Below are 12,440 nucleotides of genomic sequence, written 5' to 3'. Positions count from 1 at the left end.
GCTCTGAAACAGCACTCATCTCTATGGGACACATTCCTTCATTTCCCCAAACCCATTGACCCAGCAGTAGTTGATATCATGCTCATTTCCTTCACAACCTCTGTGTGGTATGTGAGCAAATTACTGTACCCAAATCCAAACCAAGCACCTCTAGTCAATGCAGTTAAGAGGTGAGAGGCAGGAACATCTGAGAGCAGGGTAGGAAGAATATGAAAGATGTCTTATCTATGAGCCAAGCAAATCCTCATTCTTAATCAAGTTGGATTTTTGGAGCAGCAAAACAAATTTCTTTATTTTTCCTAAGGAGGCACAGCCAAGTCATTGGGAAGGAAAGCCTGGTGTTTCAAAGGTAGTTCAGTATGTGGAGGTCAAGCTGGAAGGAGGAAAGAGGAGGGTTAGGTCCAGAGACCCTACTCAACTGCTCACTTATAAATAATTCTATCCTCATTTTTTTGAGATCTTAAATTACTGGAATAGTAGATGGGATTTTACATTATCAATGTCACTCTACTAACCAGTTCTAGATTCCTCTCTGTATTGATGGAGGAAATGAAGCGAGATACAGAATTGGCGAGATATCTATAAAGGGGTGTGCTTGGACTTCATATCTTTCATTTCTATCCTTCTTACTTGGTTCACTTCTCCAAGATTTAAGTCTAACCTTTTCCAGCTAAATTATACTAACCTTAAGTCCTTGGAAAGGCCTTACAGAACATACCACTCTCTCTCCAGGAAAATCTCTCTCCCACACAATTATCTGTCATGAGCTTACCCATCTTTCCCAGCTCAGCTCAAATGGTGCTTCTTCTACACTCTTTCAGATACCACACCCTCAAATCCTAACAGAATTAATCCCTCCAACCTCTATTATCTTTTCTTATTTTATGTTGTTTTTAGAAATGTGCTCACAATGGTCTTCACAGTTAATCTATAAACTTCTGGAAATAGCGTATTTTAATCAAAGCCATTTTGATTTCCCCCCTGATTTGTGCTCCAGGGGTACCATTTGCAGAATTCAATAGGAATGGTGCCCCGTGGAGTTGTTCAAGAAAAGGATGACCCTGAAAACAGAGAGTGGGTTAGATACAGAAAGCACACAAATCAAAACCGAATTTCATTGGATTTCACTCTATCCTGGCACTTGGAAGCTGTGGTACCCGGGACATTACTTAATCTCCCTGAGGTCAGGTTTCCTGATCTGTAAGATGTGCATTACTCCTGCTTCACAAAGTTATGTGTGCTCAGTTGATTAGTTGTGTGCAACTCTGTGCCCCATGGACTGTAGCCCACCACGCTCCTCTGTCCATGGAATTTTCCAGGCAAGACTACTGGTGTGGTTGCCACTTTCTACACCAGAGGGTCTTCCCAACCCAGGGATCGAACCTACATGTCTTGCATCTCCTGCATTGGAAGGTGCATTTTTTACTGCTAGTGTTACCTGGGAGATTAAATGAACTAACATATGTAAAACTCCTAACCTTATGTGTGCCATGCGTAAGTACTTAATTCTCATCATTAGCCAACACAAAATATGTTTCATTCTTTAATCTTATATTACTTTTGCACATGGCATACGCTGAATGTTTTTAGAATGAAAGAATGAACAATTCATTCCACTCCCTTTATCTAGAACACTAGATATATCCTCCCTGTCCTTTCCACCCTCCTGGGAGATGCTTACCTGTACACTCCCATTAGGACACTCATTGGCAGTACAGCACCCCATAGCGGAATTCTCAACAAAGGGCCACATCCCCCAGGAGGCCAATCTGTAATCACTGGGGATGCAGTTTGAAAGCCTCTGTTAAACTCCTTAGAGCAGTAGGCACCTCTGATTGAGAATCAGTGATGAAGAACATATTCTCTCCACTAATGGCAGCCTCCTTTCCTTAAAGACACTACACAAGGACTTCCCTGGTGGTTTAGTGGTTTAGACTCCACACTTCAACTGCAGGGCACACGGGCTGTCCCCTGTATTGGGTTGTAATTATCTTTATTTTAGCTATTCTAACTGATTTGCAGTAATAGCTCATCATGTTCTTGACCTGCATTTACCTAATGATTAACGATGGTGAACACTGCTTAATTTACCATTTGTATATTCTCCTTGGTGAGATGTCTCTTCATGTTCTTTGACTATTTTCTTCTTGGATTATTTTTTCTTGATGAGTTTGGGAAATTATTTATATATTTTAAATACAATCCTTTGTCAAGTATGTGATTTGCAAACATTTTCTTCCAGTCTATAGCATTTCTTTCATCCTATCAACAGTTTTCACACAGCAAAATTTTAAAATTTTAATGTCAGTTTATGGATATTTTTTATTTTATGGATCATGCCTTTGTTTGATCCAAGCCCTAAGTCCTTAAGTTATTTTATTATGTTTTCTTCTAATTTTATTTTTAGTTTTCTGTTTTACATTTAAGTCTATGATCCATTTTCAGTTAACTTTTTGTATGAGGGTTTATATTGAGGTTCATTTCCTTGTCTATGAATGTCCAATTCCTCCAGCACTGTTTGTTGAAAAGATTAACATTCTTCCAATGAATTGTTTTTGCACCTTTGTCAAAAATCTATTGGCCAAATCATGGTCTTTCAACAGGTTCAGCTAGTTAAATCCAGTTGTGGTAATACAACATTTAGCTCCTAGGTAAATGCTGTTGTAAGTGAAAATTTTTTTCCTTTTCATTGGAAAAGTAGAACTGTAGAGGTAAGTCTATTTTTATTCTGGGCTTCTCAAGTAACTCTATTAGTATTTGGGCTTCCCTTTTGGCTCAGATGGTAAAGAAACTGCCTGCAATGCGGGAGACATGGGTTTGATCCCTGGGTCGGGAAAGATCCCCCTGTGGAGAAGGAAATGGCAACCCACTCCACTTAGTATTCTTGTTGGATATGACTGAGCAACTAACACTAACAAACAAGTAACTCTTAGCATTTAGCAAGTGCATATATATGACTAATTAGTAAAGGGTATTTGGATCTTTCTATGGAATAAAACATAGTTTGAAGTCCTGGGCCCCTATATATATAAATTTTTAAGAGTATGGCCCATATGTTCCTTCTCCTGGTACAGTGTGTAATCCATGAATGTGAACCACTTGCTGTGAATACAAACCCAAATATATGCCTTCTTGATGTAGTTCTGTTCATGTGACCCTGGCAAATAGAAAGAATGATATATGTATCAAGAATATGAAGACCTATTTAACACATCAGTTTTTTTTTTTAATGAATCTAAAAACAATTAACTCTTTAGATTCCCTATGGCACTCCCTACACCTAGCTGTCCTCTTGTAATGAGGCACCAGAGAACTCTAAGCTTCAGCAGCTTAGGGAAACAAAGAATTGATGGTTTCCATTTACTGTTTTGGACTTCCCTGGTGGCTCAGACGGTAAAGCGTCTGTCTATCAATGTGGGAGACCTGGGTTTGATCCCTGGGTCGGGAAGATTTCTGGACAAGGAAATGGCAACCCACTCCAGTACTCTTGCCTAGAAAATTCCATGGATGGAGGAGCCTGGTGCAGGCTACTGTCCGTGGGGTCGCAAAGAGTCGGACATGACTGAGCAATTTCACTTGTTTACTATTTTGAGTTCTGACTCTTTATCTCAACAGCTTAGTTTTACTGAGAACTGCTCCTGTTTTGTTCCAGTACCTAAGGCTATAGAGGAGGTCTAGACTAATTAGCATGACTGCAGAATGCAATTTTAACCATTTTCTTAGAAATCCCACAAGTCAGAAGGATTTGTGCTGTCGTGCTATTTTAGCTCCCTACAAATATCACAACATAGCAAGACAAATTGTTGCAGCGTCAAGAATTAACTTTGTTTTCTGATTAAGGAGAATTCGTTTTCAGTCGTTGGATTGCATAATGGAAGAAGATCAGAAATGTAGCCTTAATACAGTTTAAAAATCTTGCATTACTCTCTTAACATGCAGATATGTGAAAAACGAAATCTTTTGAGATTTAAAAGAATTCACTTATTTTTCATTTTTATAACTTTTCATAACATTAAGACTAACTTGTCAATCAAAACTAATAGAAAAAAATAAAATTTCCTGTATCATTATTAGAGCTGTTCACAAGGTAACAGTGAATTTGCACACTTTGTGATCAAAGTTTATGACATCAGGATGGTAGAGGCCTTGGGAATGCCACTGGAGGCTGGAGGCTGTGTGATGTGGTCTCTGACGTAGAACAATGAATGTCCCTGCATAGGTCTGGCATCAGGGGATGAGGTTGAGTGGATGGCTGCCCCTTAGTCCTCACAGCAGTTGGATGAGGAGAATGTCAGTAGGGTCAGTAGGGACCATGATGTATGGCTAACTCTTCTCTCCCATTTTCCTGAAAGAACAAAAGCTGAAGATCCTGGTTATAATACAAGGAAGGGTGGGTGGCAAGGGGAGGAAGCAATACAAACATATTGATATCAGGTATCCCATTGATCTTGAAAAGGTGGGCTGAGGAACAGATTTGACTTGATGAAAAAAAAAAAGATCTTTTTTTGTACCGTGATTTCTATGGGAACATTCATTCATTCCATTTATGCAGTGTTTTACAATGACCTATTTTGTTGGGAGTTTTGGGCTTCCCTGTGGCTCAGGCAATAAAGAATCTGCCTGCAATGCAGAAGACCCAGGTTCAATTCCTGGGTCGGGAAGATCCCCTGGAGAAGGGAATGGCAACCCACTCAAGTATTTTTGCCTGGAGAATTCCATGGACAGAGGAGCCTGGCGGACTACAGTCCTTGGGATCAAAAAGAGTTGGACACAACTGAGCAACTGACACTTTCACACTTAAAATAACATCTAAATGTTTCCAGTCCCTGTCTTTCCTCCCATTCAGAAAAAAGAATCTTGTGTTTGCTAGCATCTTCTTACTCTCTTGATCTCTGCTGATTGATCCCAGAGCAGTTGCTATACTTGAACTGCCAGAGTAGAATCAGAAATGGGTGAGAAAAAGTGAGGAGAGGGGGGAAGTGAAGGAAGGTAGCTAAATTGAGCTTCATCACATCAATAAATAGTGGGAGAGAGGGGAAGGGGAGAAAATGGATTGGGTAGAAAGGGGTGGGGAGCGTCTTGACAGGTGAATCAGCCTGAGGGCCAAGTGGTGGGAAAGAAATCGGTAGAGGACAGAAAGGTAAAGACCAGGGTGCTTCAGTCATGAAATAAGACCTCCCCTTAATATTTAAAATTTATTTAGTAGTTTGACAGACACCATATAAAGAATTGGAATTGCTCTTTGGCAGTAGGTGGGAGAATGAAGTCTCATTTGGACCTGATGCTGATACTTACAGAAGCAAGGCGATGAGAATCCAGGACTCATAAGCGTTACCCCACAGCATGGAATCCAACAGATCCAGACTCTGTAGAGGGGACTTTCACTTAAGAGGAGGGATGTGTCCAACTTTAGAACTGGGCAGGCAGAGGAGCAGATTCCAGTAAATCAGACAAGACATTGGTAAAGTCCCGAATCCAAAGGGAGTTGGTAAGGATGGTGCAAATTCGAATGTGATCAACCAGAGCTACAGCAGAAGTTGAGCACTGTCTCTATTTCTCTACTACTTACAGGGGTGGGAGGCTCTCATGTTTTGGAAGGAGGTCAGATGAAGTCAAGGAAACCCTGAGCTGAATTACTGCTGGAGTCACTAAAAGATCCTAAAAGGGAAAATATTTAGTAAATGTTTTTATACTTATTTTCCTCACCTGACCATGCCAAACTGTTGATTGGTGGGTGTTTATTTAGAATATAAACAAACGATTTTTATGATTGCTGTCACATACCATTCTAAGTATTGGAATTCAAATTAAACTCATTTAAATTCAATGCATATTTGCATAATGCCTATTGTTTATATAGTATTGAATTTTGCTGATTGTGCCAATAGTAGTGCCAATAGTGCCAACTCTGACAGCAATTTTTCTATATCTAGGATCGCACATCTCATTTAGTTGTCCATGTCTTTTTCTTATTATTATTGAAGTACAGTTGATTTGCAAATTTGCGTTAAGTTTCCAGTATGCAGCAAAGTGAATCAGTTATACATATATCCACTGTTTTTTTAGATTCTTTCCCCATATAGGTCATTACAGAGTATTGAGTAGAGGGCCCTGTGCTATACAATAGGTCCTTATTGATTTTGTGTATAGCAGTGCATATGTCAATCCCAAGCTCCCAATTTATCCACTTCCTCTCTGGTAACCCTAAGTTTGTTTTCTATATCTGTGACTCTATTTCAGTTTTGTAAATAAGTTCATTTGTACCATTTTTTAAAATTCCACATATAAGGAATATCCTATGGTATTTGTCTTTCTCTGACTTCACTCAGTATGACAATCTCTAGGTCCTTCCATGTTGCTGCAAATGGCAGTATTTCGTTCTTTTTTATGGCTGAGCAATATTCCACTGTATATATGTACTACATTTTCTTTATCCATTCCTCTGCTGAGGGACACTTAAGTTGTTTCCATGTCTTGGCTATTGTAAATAGTGCTGCAATGAATATCATGGTGCATGTATATTTTCAAATTATTATTTTCTCTGGATATATGCCCAGGAGTAGGATTGCTGGATCATATGGTTGTTCTATATTTAGGGATTTTTTTTAAATTTATGTTTGTTTTTTGCCAGGCCACCTACCTTGTGGTATCTTACATACCCACCAGGGATGAACCTGAGCCCCTGGCAGCAAAAGTGCAGACTTCTAACCACTGGACTGCCAGGGAATTCTCTATATTTAGTTTTTTAAGGAACCTCCATACTGTTCTTCATAGTGGTAGCACCATTTACATTCTCACCAACAGTGTTGGAGAGTTCACTTTTCTCCACACTCCGTCCAGCATTTATTGTTGGCAGATTTTTTGATGATGGCCATTCTGACCAGTGTAAGGTGATATCTCACTATAGTTTTGATTTGCATTTCTCTAATAATTAGTGATGTTGAGAATTTTTTCATATGCTTTTTGACTATCTGTATGTCTTCTTTGGAGAAAAGTCTATTTAGATATTCTGCCCATTTTTTGATTGGGTTGTTTGATTTTTTGATATTGAGCTGTGTGAGCTGTTTGTATATTTTGGAGACTAATCCCTTGTTGGTTGCTTTGCTTGCAAATATTTTCTGCCATTCTGGGGGTTGTCTTTTGGTTTTGTTTATGGTTTCCTTTGCTGTGCAAAAACTTTTAATTAGGCCTCATTTGTTTATTTTTACTTTTATTTTTATTACTCTAGGAGGTGGGTCAAAAACTATCTCTGTTTGCAGTTGTCGTGTCTTTCTAGCCTTCTTTTATATGAAACAGTTCTGCCTTCTTTTGTTTTCATGACCCTGATACTTTGAAGACTGTAACCCAGTTGTTGCATGAAGTATTCCTCATAGTACATAATCTTCTTAATATTAAAAAAGATACAGATAGAGAATATTCTTGTTCAAGGAACCTGAGAAATTATCCCACATTGCTTAATTTTACAGATGCGAAATCTAGTCTGTAAGCTAATTTAAAGTTAATTTTATATGAGTACTCCAAACATTACAATTTCATTAGGCAGCTGATGCATATAAAGGGTTTGGTGGGGTTGCAGTACATTCAGACGGTCCCATGGAGGCATCGGGAGGCTGAAGACTCATGAGACCTGGAGAGACAGAACACAGAGCATCAGGCCCCCCGTGAACAGGACCCCTCAGCAGAAGGAACCACTTTGTCACATTTTCTGAAGATGGCCGTATGTCTTTCTAGGACTTGGCCATTCCCTTATCAAGTGAGGAGTCCAAGTCCCTTCCTCCTCTAATCTGGCCAAACTTGTGACTGTTTTCATAAATAGAATGCAGTGGTGGCGACACTGAGTGGCTTCCAAGTATAGGTTAGAAAAGCCCCTGCAACCTTTGCCTGGTTCCCCTGGAATTTAGCCACCATACTTTGAAGAAGCCTGAGCAGCCCATGAAAAGGCTCAAAGTACTAGGCTCACAGGTCTGGTTGAGGTACTTGGAAACAGCCAGTACCAGTTTTCCAGCCACATGAGTGAGAAATCTTGAAGGCAGGTCCTCCATCCTCCAATCAAACAGCCCCAGCTAATACCTTGGAAAAGAGACTAGCTGTTCCCATGAGAACCTGCCCAAGTTGTAGATTTGTATGCAAAAAAGGAAATATCTTAACTGTCTTCAGCATCTAAGTTGTATGTGTGGTTTTTTTCCCAGAGATGTAGATAACCAGAACACTAACTTTCAGATCCTGTGAGCAGGAGGCAAGAAAGCAAGAGCAAGGTGCTTAGAGTCCTTCAGACACAAAACCAAGAACAGGGTCCCAGTTTAAGCATACTGCAACTGCAGGTACCCAACCAGAAGAAGTTAAACAGAGGGCTCTTTCCATCTACTGGACCTCATGAGCAAGACTCACTAGTCACTCCTGAAAGACTGCAGCCGAGAAATCCTGAGGGTCATCCCCGGTTCCCTGCGTGGCTCCAAGAAGCTTTGCTGGATTAACCTTCACCTTCCTGCACTCCATCCTTGGCCTTCACACTAAATACCACATCTCATCTTTGTCCTGCTTCTCCAGTTTGTAGTGAGTCTCTTCCATACCTCAGTGAGTCTCTGCCTCACCCTCAGTGCTTAACTCCAGGTTTTTGAAACTGGGACACTTGAAGCTGAATTGTAAGCAGTTGCCTCTATAGTATTGACCCAAAGTGTGCAAAGGCAATCAGAGCCATCATGCCTAAGACCAACCCACTTCCATAAGAGCCACTGCACCAACTACCCAAGTCCTGAGACTGTCTCAGGAAGATAAAAGCTAATCTATGGCAATCACTTCCCAAATGCGGGGTGAGGTTTTCTCCCACAGGTTGATAGTGGGCCCCTTGACAGTCATCGAAAGAGCTTTCAATCTTTCCTCAAATTTATTAGCCACTCATTTTCCTTTTCTCAAGTACATCTAGGGAGTAGTTGAAAGGCTTAATTGCAATTGATAAACTCTAATTAGGGACTTACGGTTTCTCTAGAGTTTAGGACCAATAGCTACAGACTCTTATTAGAAAATGTAATTAATGTATTCCCATTACATTTTCACTTACTAGTGGAGAAACCAGAACTGTGGTGGAAAGCTTTTCACAAAAATGAAAAAAGTTAGGTAAATTACCATTTTTAAATCTCATTACAGAAGGAAAACCCTCTTTTAACACAAGCTCATTCAGCTAAATGAATAAAAATGTTTCTCCACATTTTTTTTTAATTCCCATTTTTCTTCCTTGTTTTAAAATAAATTAAGGCTTAAAAAGATATTCCAGTTTCCAGTGAAATCAGTTCCTCATGGATTGGGAAAAATGTAATCATGGTCATAAAGAGCAAATGAAACAAAGATTCCCATGGCTAAGACACAAAGTTAACATCTGATGATTCAAGGGAAGGATGGTATTTCACAGTTCTGTCCATGCTGTGACAGAAGACATTAAAGCTACTGTACTAAGACATATCCCCACCAATCTACCAAAATGACAAAAATTCCACAAATAAAGATTCACTGCTACTGCTGCTGCTGTTAAGTCGCTTCAGTCACATCCGACTCTGTGCGGCTCCATAGACAGAGGCCCACCAGGCTCCCCTGTCCCTGGGATTCTCCAGGCAAGAACACTGGAGTGAGTTGCCATTTCCTTCTCCAATGCAGGAAAGTGAAAAGTGAAAGTGAAGTCGCTCAGTTATGTCCAACTCGCTTAGTGACCCCATGGACTGCAGCCTACCAGGCTCCTCCATCCATGGGATTTTCCAGGCAAGAGTACTGGAGTGGGTTGCCATTGCCTTCTCCGAAAGATTCACTACTTTTTACTAAATCTTTTTGCATTTGGAATCAACCTGTTAAAATACTATTATTCCTGGAAAGAGTACTATATCAATTATGACCAGTTATTGAGGTTTTATCTCGAACATTTTGCAATAAAGAATTGCTGCCTTAAAATGAGAAAACAAATGTCCTAAGTGAATGAGGGTACAGAACAGATGCTTTGGATATGAAAAGGAATTTCACAGCGTTTCAGGAAAGCTGGTCTTCGTGGGATACAGAAAGTTGAAGAACTAGTCTTCTCATCTTCCAGGGTTGGCCTTCATCTTTGTTAGCACACCCAGAGTAAACTATATTCTAATTGTGTGTTGTGTGTGTTAGTTGCTAGTCATGTCCAACTCCATGGACTATAGCCAGCCAGGCTCCTCTGTCCATGGAATTCTCCAGGCAAGAATACTGGAGTGGGTTATCATGCCCTTCTCTAGGGAATCTTCCCAATCCAGGGATTGAACCCTGGTCTCCCACATTGCAGGCAGATTCTTTGTCATCTGAGCCACCAGGGAAATCCAAGATTATAATTACATAAAAATAATGACAGAATTAAGCATAATGAAAATTTATTCATGCTATGTTTTTCCTCTTTAGCTGGAAGTCTTCTGCACTTTTTTCCCTTGGAAATGCCTAGTCTCTTCTCAAGATGTAGCTCCTTTGTGAAACTTTCCAGGAATCTCAAACTCCTAGAGCAATTAATTACTCTGTCTTATTTATTCTTACAGAATTTTGTATATACCTCCATTATAAATGTATAGCCCCTGTTAGAACATGAGCTCCTAATTTTTTTTTTTTTTTTTTTGACCACATCCTGCAGCATTAAGGATCTTAGTTCCTCTGCCAGGAACGTAGCCACTAAACAACTAAGGATCAAACTCCCATCGCACACAGTGGAACAGTGTGGAAGGTCAGAGCTTTAACCACTGGATGGCCAGGGAAGTCCCAACTCCTAATACTTTGATGGTGCCTATAGGTGAAAAATACGCCTGCCAATACAGGAGAGATGTGGGTTCAATCCCTGGATTGGGAAGATACCCTGGAGGATGGCATGGTAACCCACTCAAGTATTCTTGCTTGGAGAATCCCATGGACAGAGAAGCCTGGCAGACTACAGTCCATAGAGTTGCAAAAAGTCAGACACAACTGAAGCAGCTTAACATGCACACAGGCGAACAGAAGAGTGTCTAAAGGTTAAGAGATGTGAGAAGCATTGGGACACCTGCAATTTCTGTGCTATAGAATTCTTTTCCAATTCAAATGCAACTCATATGTTATTTTTCCTTCAGGAACATTCAGAATAGAGACAAATAGAAATCATCAGCAATATGCAAATCAAGAAACTATTCCCAGTTAATGAGTATATATTGGCAGGCATTTTACCAAGCTTACTTAACAAAGCAAATCTCCTAAGAAATAAACTCGATGAGACCCTATTATATAACATCTGAACGTGTACATTTGCAAATCAGAAAAACAGAACTCTGAAATTAGCAACAAGTGCCTTGATACAAGGGAAACAGCCATTTAAGGCCAGGCCAATAACAGCACTCAGTAGAATCCGAACAAGCAGGAAAGGGTGCAGAGTCAGAAAGAAATAATTCACTAATTTTCTATAAGGATAGATTGGAAGTTAATCCTTAAATACCATGATATAGCATTTTTATTTATTCTCTATTGATCTATCATTTAGACACTGAGTTAACTGAATAGTAAACTATTGTTCTTGTTCATCAATGTGAGTTCAGGCATTCTCAATCCTTTGATGAAATTTTCAAAAATTAGAAATAATTTCTCAAGTATTATCATAGAGAGTTATCTCAGTCGATTCTACTGATTCAAAAATTGCAAAGGTAATTTGTAAAGGTAACCTTGGTATTCAGAATGAATCCAACAGATAAGCTTTTTTCCTTATAGAATTTTCCCCTAAGAGGCACATTTCTGTCTGATGTGCTATACAGCCTCCAAGCATACATTCTCTCTAATTTTATATTCCTAAGTACTAGTACAGTGACTAACATATGTGGGCACTCAATAAGCATCTGTTTATGAGTGAATCAAAAGGCTGCCATAGTTCCTTTCAGCTAAACACCAAAGGTGAGGCAGTTGAGTGTTTTACTGATGGGTACATAGTCTATCTTGCTGTTGATGATAAATATCATACAATAAACCTATTGGTACAACAGTGACTTTCATTAAATCAAACTGTGTGTGTGTGTGTGTGTGTGTGTGTGTGTGTGTCTTGATTCTTTACCAGCTGAGCCACAAGGGAAGCCCAAGAATACTGGAGTGGGTAGCCTATCCCTTCTCCAGTGGATCTTCCAGACCCAGGAATTCAACCAGAGTTTCCTGAATTGCATGCAGATTCTTTACCAACTGAGCTATCAGGGAAGCCCTTATATTAAGCAGCTCATGTAAATAATGTCCTTTTTTTTTTTTTTTAAATAGTGAGGTCTCTATAATTTTTTAAAAAGCGTGTTCTTACAGAGAAGATGGATCTAAATGGGGTCAATGAGAACTTTGAGATAATACTTTCTCACTTCTGGTTTAGTTTGGAATCCAGAAAATAGTGGTAATGAAGATCAAAGATATGGGGTTTCATGCAAAAGAGCATTTTTATCCAAAGGTACATC

This window comes from Bos indicus x Bos taurus, chromosome 10, assembly GCF_003369695.1.
Source record: "Bos indicus x Bos taurus breed Angus x Brahman F1 hybrid chromosome 10, Bos_hybrid_MaternalHap_v2.0, whole genome shotgun sequence".
NCBI lineage: Eukaryota > Metazoa > Chordata > Mammalia > Artiodactyla > Bovidae > Bos > Bos indicus x Bos taurus.
Note: the sequence above shows the minus strand (reverse complement) of the source record.